Raw genomic sequence first — 8,253 nt, 5'->3', positions numbered from 1 at the left:
TAGAGAGACGACGCGCATTTACGACGTTCATTTACGATGCGCAGTTACGATGCGCGTTTACGACATGCAATGCGTATCAAGGAAGGCCCTGTCATAACAAAAGACGACACGCATTCGCGTGTCGTAACCTTACGACGCGCGTGTTAACGACACACAATGTGTATCAAGAAAGCCCCTGTCAAGAAAGACCATGTCATAAATGAAGATGACACACATTTTTGCGTATCATAATTTTAAATGTTTAAAAAAATATATCTTTTATAGATTTACTAATTTTCAAATTAAATTTGCATTTAATGCCTCATAATAGAAAATAAAATATCATATACAAAAAATATAATCCATTTCATAAAATTTAATGTCATACAAAATATCATATACAAAAAATAAAATCCATTGCATAATATTTTTTTACAAATTTGACATTTTTTGTTTCCGTACTTTGACAATTTGTGCTGCTGCTAATTCCAGAGCCAATCAGTGACTGCATTCCAGAGCTGATTCAGTGGAAAGAGCATCCCAGGCTCCATCACTTGAAATTACAAGCCGCCCACAAGTAGAAGATAGCTGAAGATCATGAATAAATAAAAGTTTTTAATAAAAAGAGGAATAAATTGAGTTTAATTACTAAACTAACCTTCACTTGTTTGACACGAGGAACTGGCATAATGAACTCCCCAACTTCTTTATCTCCAATAGATCTTGAAAGGCATAACCCACCTTGCTAACATTTGAAAGGACCAATCTATCATAAATATAAAATTATTGGTAAGTTAAGTAAATTTAAAACATTGGTAAGTTAAGTAAGATCCCATTTAAGTTGTAGCATATGCAAGAACAATTTGACACTAGTCAAATGTGCTATCTATGGAACTCCAGCATAACAAATTTTCTACGATGTAACAATAAATAAACCTATTCAATTAGTGAAATAAAGGATCGGTGTTAAAGGAGATTCACTTTAGCAATATTTTCAAGCTCTTCCACAACATGATCAAGTTCATGCACCAACATCATACGAATTGTTGTCATTAGTTTTTGATTCTTCAACAGTTCAACTAGGATGAATTGTTGTTGATCACACCTCAGTTGTGTTTTGGCTTAAACTACCTAGTAGCAATTTGGCTTCACATGATTATTTGCAATGCATAAAAGCTCCATTTTCATAAATATTTGAGGGTTTATGTAGTTCAGTGATCTAAGAGTATTTGGTATCAAATGAATTTCACTATTACTTCAATAGACATCATTAGGATTAAGAGTTTTCTTTTCTTATCCACTGCGCCTCATATGTTTCCATCACATTTAAAGGATTATAATGCTACATAGCTCTATTAAAGATGTTGCATTATCTCTCTATTGTTATGCATGAAATCAAGACATATGATCTTCTAATACTAGAAAACAAGAGTAGGGTATAAAGCTACATACCTGAGTTTGCAAGAGGTATCACAAGGTGTTGCTGACTCAAAACCAAGCAGCCTTAGGCACTTATCAAGGACTGAACTGAGGATGCACATCTGATAGGAAAAAAAGATAAAAGTATAATTACAAGGATTAATAAAAGCTATTCGGAATAATAAAAAAAAGTCAAACCTTTAGTGCTTTCCAAGTTGTTGATTTGAGACCTGAAAAGGACCTGAGTTTGAGCAACTCCACTTGATAATGTTGCAACAAAACACAACTCAACCTTTAAATTAGAATATAAATCAATGAAATTGTTTAGTTTCCTTTTAAATGATAAATTCTGATTTTTAGCTTTTGATAGAAAGGAAGCATAATTGACTCTTTTTATAGCTCCCAACTTTTGCAACAAATATAAATCCCACCCAAACAACACAAAAACCATTAAATGGTTGAAATGTGTCTCAATTCTTTCCATGATCATGCTGTACCTTTCACCAGATAACAATTTGAATATAGCTCCTATCACATACATTATAAAGTATTTATATAGTCATTCATTACAACACTCTTGTGGCCATGTAGCTTCAAAGCTGGCCCGGACTACACCCGTTATGGGATAATCCTCTTTCCAAAAAAATATATTAAAAAACAATTACCTTTACGCCCAAATCACCCTGCTCTTCCAATTCAATGCAAGTACACTTCATGGTCAGGTTGAGATTGATGATCATGTCTTATAGGAAGATCATAATTAACCACCAAATTAACTTGATAAAAAAAGGGGGAAATACAATTATATAACAAAAAAGATTAAAGATAAAAGCAGGGGTAGAAATGTAAACCTGTGCTTGATCAAACCCACGATCAAGTTCATTAACTGATAAGATCCTAAGATATAATGAGATTGTCATTTGATGATTTTCACCAAACAGAAAAAGAAAAATAAACACTCACATTCTCCAAGTACAATGTTCCCAGATGCATCCTTAGCATTTCTTTTCTCCACAACGTTCTATACAAAACAATATTACAAATTGTAAGTTGAGAAATGACATGCTGTCTTTTTTTCCAAATTTTTATTCTATTTTCTAAAAACAATATACATTTTATTATTTATAATCTTATTTGTTTTTTGTACAGTAGACGAAAACTATAATTAAATTATGTATGGAGTAGAGTTATAAATAGAAGTTAGAACTAACCCGATTTTATTTAGTCCAAAATTCATTGTTCTTCCTTTAAATTTTTAAAATTCATTTTTCTTTCGGGACTGAACCAACAACTCTAGACAGTGCTTCCCAAGCAGCCTGTAATGTATTATATATAATATAAGATGAAGTTTTATATAAAAAAATGATAATAAACAGTAAGATAAATAAAAGCCAACTTAACATGGAAATAGAAGCAACTTGAGAAGTTCTTATATCAGATACTCAGTCCCTTCATCATCAATTACCAACACCACAGTTTCTACAACCTTCTTTGCAAGACTTTGGACCTCCTATATTACAAATAAAAACCAACTTAGCATGGAAATAGAAGCAACTTTATCAAGATCACTATGGGAATGTGAATGTCACAACTTATAAGAATATAGTCAAACCTGCTGGAGTGTTGTCTGCCCTACATATCTGTTACTGAAAGGAAACAACAAGTAAGATCATGATTAATATAAGAAATTTGAGGCTCTATCTGTGATGGATTGCAAGAAAATGCTGAAATTCAGAACATTAAGAAGATTCTTGGACTCCAACATGGTAAAGAGTATGACAATGTCAAATCTTTATGGTCACTTGATGATAATGGCTGATCAGGTAATTTTCCAAATTCTTTACATAAAACATGTTGGAAATTCAAGAAATGCCATTTTATTGAAAAGATTCATTTTTTTGTAGGATCATGATGGATCACATATCAAAGGACTGTTGATCAACTTCTTGCACTCATTTTGGCCATCTTTACTAAAAGTCACTGAGTTTGTAATAGAGTTCATCACTCTAATTGTTAAGGCTACTCAAAAGAATAGTAACAATGTTATTTCCTTTTATAATATGCCTGAGTATGAGGCATGGAAGGAAAGTCTAGGGTGCAGAGTGAAGAATTTCAAAATAAAATACTATAAGGTTTGTCTCTTTGTTTTCTTTTTCAATACTATAATGCTTAAGTTAGGAAAAAACAAACTGTTGGCTAATAATTTGTTACATTTATGGGTTGGGAACAAGTAATGGTAAAGAAGGAGCTGAGTATTTTGTTGATCTGGATAAGCATAAGAAGGATTTTGTTTGGGCTGATGATGAACATGGTGAAGCTACAGAGTTGGCTTTTAGTAAGAAGAAGATTGAAGCTAGAAAGACATGGCTTAGAGCACTTCAGGTTTGTATCTTTTGCAGCTTTTAAATATAAATATACTTTTTATCACTTTGTTTATATTGCAAATTGTACATTCATTTCTCCCTATTATGGGATTATGCTTTGAAAATCTATCAAAGTATAGCTTTTTCTAACCATATACAAAAAAGGGAATAATTTTCATGCACAAACTCTAAAATTTACTAGATCTTTCAAAGCATGGCATCTTGATTTAGTCTTATTAGTAATCATAAAAAATTGTTTCTTGTGAAGTTTTTGTGTTTAATTACAGTTTCTTTGAAGCATTTACCCCATTTAGTAATGATAATTTATTTACTTTTTTGATACAGGCTGGGACATATTTTGATTCAAATGAGAAACATATCCCATATCGTGATTTCATCAACAAGGAGCTTATCTTGTTCTCAATGGCTGATCTTCAAAGATCAATCCCATCAATGGTGGATGGGTTAAAACCGGTTCAAAGAAGGATTCTTTTTTGTGCTTTCAAGAAACCCATTTTCCAAGAAGTAAAAGTCGCCCAATTCAGTGGATATGTCTCTGAACACTCAGCATATCACCATGGTGAAGCAAGTCTTGTGGGGACCGTCATTGGCATGGCTCATAACTTTGTTGGCAGCAATAACATCAACCTCCTTTACCCCAGTGGCCAATTTGGTACACGTCAGATGGTAAGTTAAATAAAATATAAAATATAAAAATATAAAATATTGTTCCTTTTTCTTTATTTTCATATTTAAAAATCTTTGTTTTACAGGGTGGAAAAGATCATGCGAGTGGAAGATATATTTACACTAAGCTGACACCCATCACACCTCATCTTTTTAACAAGGCAGATGAGCTTCTTCTCAACTAATTGAGTGAAGATGGACAATCCATTGAGCCTACATGGTATCTTCCAATTATACCCATGGTTTTGGTGAATGGAAGTGTAGGAATAGGGACAGGGTGGAGTATGTATTTATGTATGTATGTATGTATGTATGTATGTATGTATGTATGTATTTTAACATATCAGTCAATTTAAAATAAATAAATAAATAAAACTTACCTTGCTTTCTCCAGTTGTACTATTGTTGTAGTACTTATATCCATCAGGCGACGTGTGCTCAGTCTAGTTACATTTCAAGGATGGCATGAGCGGAGCAGAATTAGGTTGCAATCTAGCAGCAGCAGCAGGTTGAAGATTCTGCTAAGATTTAATTAGTTGCAGTTGTTGTTGAAATTCACCTTCGTGCCATAGACAATACCACCACCAGAGAAAGGGTGAAAGCAAGCCACATTCACCTCGTCTCCCACAAGCTGAAAAATGAGCACCTATTTCACTGCAACAGCATACAATACAAACATCAACCCCCACCAAGCTCCTTATTTTTTATTTATTTAAAAAAAATGTTACCTGCAAAGGACAGATACAGTCCCTGCTCTTGCACTACTACCAAATGTAGAGAGTGCTAAAGCTGGATTCTTAGAATCACTATTAAATTGGAAGTGGACAAGTCCCTTCGGGAACACAAAGATGTAACCTTGTTGTAGAGTCTGAGTAAACAGCTTATTAGTAGTGACGACAAACCCAACTTCTAAAGAACCCATGAGAACAAACAACAGCTCCAAAGCTCATGGATTGGTGTGTGGTGGGTTGACTGTGCCATTAGGGAACTGGATTACAACATAAGAAATGCTTTGACCATTAAGAGCTGGAAATTCAGCCATGGTTGCTTTCAGAACCTTAAAAGTTGTTGGAAATGGTGCACCCACTAGTGCTCTCATCGTTCAGGCTTGAGAGAGGCACATGGATTGTTTGAATCATGAGACCACAAATCCTAATTAAGACCACAAATACGATTGGTTGAAATCTATATAAAAAATTAATACAACAATATAATGTAACTTCACAAATCATCCTAATCAATGAATCATTAAACCCTAAACTCAATTAGGATGGACCAGAGCAACAATTAGAAATCCTTTGGTACTGTTAAACCTAAGGATTCAATAAAATGCCTTGATAGAAAAATGAATATAATCGAGTAAAGTAATTAACGAACTATTGTAATCATACCAGCTGATAGATAGCTTTGGAAAAAAGCCAGTGGTGATGTCTATAAGAATTTGTCGGAGGAACCCTACTCTCGAAGTGAAAATGAAAAAGAACTTTCTGATCAGGAAGTGGCCTGAACAGCAACTCCTCATTGAGTTCTTCTCCATCGATTTGTTCTACTACTTCTCTCGTGGATTCAGAGGCAACGTGGAGTACAAACACTAACAACACGAAGATGGAAAGTAAAGGAGCCATGAGAACCTGAATGTTCATGATTGTGTACTGTGGTATAGATCCAAAACTAACTAACGGACATAGAATTGAAATTAAAGAGCGATTAAAAACCCTAACAAAGAATTTCTGGATGAGTACAGTTGAAGAATGCCTAAAAGAAATCTGCGACCTGAAAGCCCAAAAAACCCTCGATCGAGAGCAAAAAAGAGCAGATCCACCAATAGAAAGAAAATTGAGAGATGTGTAAGCGATGAATGCATCAAAACCTTGGAGAAATCATATGAGTAAAAAGAAACCCAAACATGATTTTAGGGAAAACAAACAGGGTAACGGAGAAAAGAAACATATGATGGCATCGATTACTGGCTCGTGAATAGAGAGAAAGGTTAGGGTTTCTTGACTGAGAGAGGTTAGGATTGATAGAATTTATGAGAAAGATCTTGCGGAAGGAGTTGATAAGGCCCGAGGCTGTGACGATGACCATATGGGATAATGAACGGCTAACTCCGGCGCAGGTGAAATATGCATGCATTGATGCTTTTTCTGAATATATAGAATGGGGAGGTTCTTGATTGAGAGAACCTGATCTAATTCGAATTTGAATTCACAGTTTTTGATCTAAGGCACCGTTTCTCAAGAACAAATTAGGGTTCTTAATATTTAAGGATTTATGATTTAGGGTGATTTGGGAGTCGTAGTAGGCGGGATGTTTAATTTTTTGGGAATGGAAAATGGTTACGAATGATTTAGGGTTCTTAGCAGAGGATTTTAGAAGGAGATGAAGGAGTATCAGGCGGGGGGTTTAATTTTTTTGGGATTTCATTTCCCAAAAAAATACTGAGAACGCGCCTTCTTAAAAAAATATAAAGTGACACCTTTACACGACACGCTTTTTATGATAGGTGCCCTCCGTATTTCCTTTTTTTTCTTTTCTGACACTAATTTCAGGGCACGCATAAATGCGTGTCTGCTATCCTTCAAGATTTAGAAGAAATAACATTATTTTTAGAGCGCCCACTTTTGCGTATCATAAATCACTGCGTGTCATTGTTTGCACGTCGTTAAAGGTCTGTTTTCTAGTAGTGTAATCGAGTATTAGAATCAAATCAGAGTAAAAGATATAAGATGAAAACATGAAGTACATAAGGTCTGGTTTAGCTCATATCACTTTCAGAGACACAAGAGTACAAAACTGATAGTAAATGATGGGAAAACTCTACTATCAACTCTATGTTCAGCTCCTATTTATAGGAGGCTAAAAGTACAAAAAATACTAAGGCTAGACATGAAGCTTCGTCAAAAAAGACGCCTTAGCAAATACATAAGGAAACATACGAAACTATCTATTACATAGACTTCGACGTATTACAAGATATTTCGACTCTACATTAATGATGACTCGAAAAGTTATCAAGGACCAGAGCAACCAGAGGTCTAGAGAATATTTACAGTCATTTTAAAATTTGTATTTTTTTTCTTATTTTAAAAAAGAATATTTCTTTTGTTGCAGAATTGGTCCCAAAAATATTATTTTAATGTGACATATTGTTAACATTAAACATTTTTGAAAAACGTTTGATATTGATATATTTTCAAAACTTGGGATGTCATAATTGATAAAAAAACATAAGCATAAAAAATACATGCCTTACATTATCTTTTTGTACTAATGGCCTAAAAATCCTCAAATCTCTCATTGAATTGTATCTTCGTATCGCTGCCTATGATACAAAGAAACTAAGTGGGTCAGCTTAGGAAACCTAATGAGTACATAGGGATTTCAATCCCATAATGTTATAATATATCTATACTATTATATAAACCATACATAAATTGTACAAATAATTATGCATAAAGTCTTAAAAGTAAGACAAAGAGGTACAAGTTATGTATGCATACATGAAAATGCACATTGATGGCAGGTGAGGAACGAATTAAGCGCTAAAAATAGGCTCTAAAATGAAGTTTGATTTATTTTTTTGAAATTACTTGATCAATCACATTCCTTCTGCCAATTCAAATTGTCTCTCTTTCTCTCTCTACATACCTCTCTCATCCTCTCTCCACAAAGCCTAGATCGACATTTCTGGTACCACCACCACCACCTTCATCACCCCCATCATCCATTTTCTAAACGCTTGAACCATTTGTATCATCAATTTACGTAACTACCACCACCACAATCTTATCCTTTTCTCTTT

At 33.9% G+C, this 8,253-nt stretch overlaps 1 long non-coding RNA gene across 7 annotated transcripts; it reads right to left on the bottom strand.

Moving 5' to 3' along the window:
• Window positions 1–326: 326 nt before the first annotated feature.
• On the bottom strand, window positions 327–6,896 carry LOC111908176 (uncharacterized). Of its 7 annotated transcripts, none has more exons than XR_006184375.2 (12): window positions 5,840–6,896; window positions 5,177–5,600; window positions 4,829–5,102; window positions 3,011–3,044; window positions 2,800–2,908; window positions 2,610–2,714; window positions 2,362–2,419; window positions 2,064–2,295; window positions 1,597–1,926; window positions 1,432–1,520; window positions 638–745; window positions 327–567 (listed from the first exon to the last, which is right to left on the bottom strand). It is a non-coding gene; the product is annotated as an uncharacterized LOC111908176 (long non-coding RNA). The 7 variants fall into 7 exon arrangements; XR_006184376.2 differs by having other exon boundaries at window positions 1,597–1,690; XR_002855790.3 differs by having other exon boundaries at window positions 1,597–1,628.
• Window positions 6,897–8,253: the final 1,357 nt, after the last annotated feature.

Source organism: Lactuca sativa, chromosome 6 (assembly GCF_002870075.4).
Source record: "Lactuca sativa cultivar Salinas chromosome 6, Lsat_Salinas_v11, whole genome shotgun sequence".
Classification (NCBI taxonomy): Eukaryota; Viridiplantae; Streptophyta; class Magnoliopsida; order Asterales; family Asteraceae; genus Lactuca; species Lactuca sativa.
Note: the sequence above shows the minus strand (reverse complement) of the source record. Positions and strands in the feature narration are given on the sequence as shown.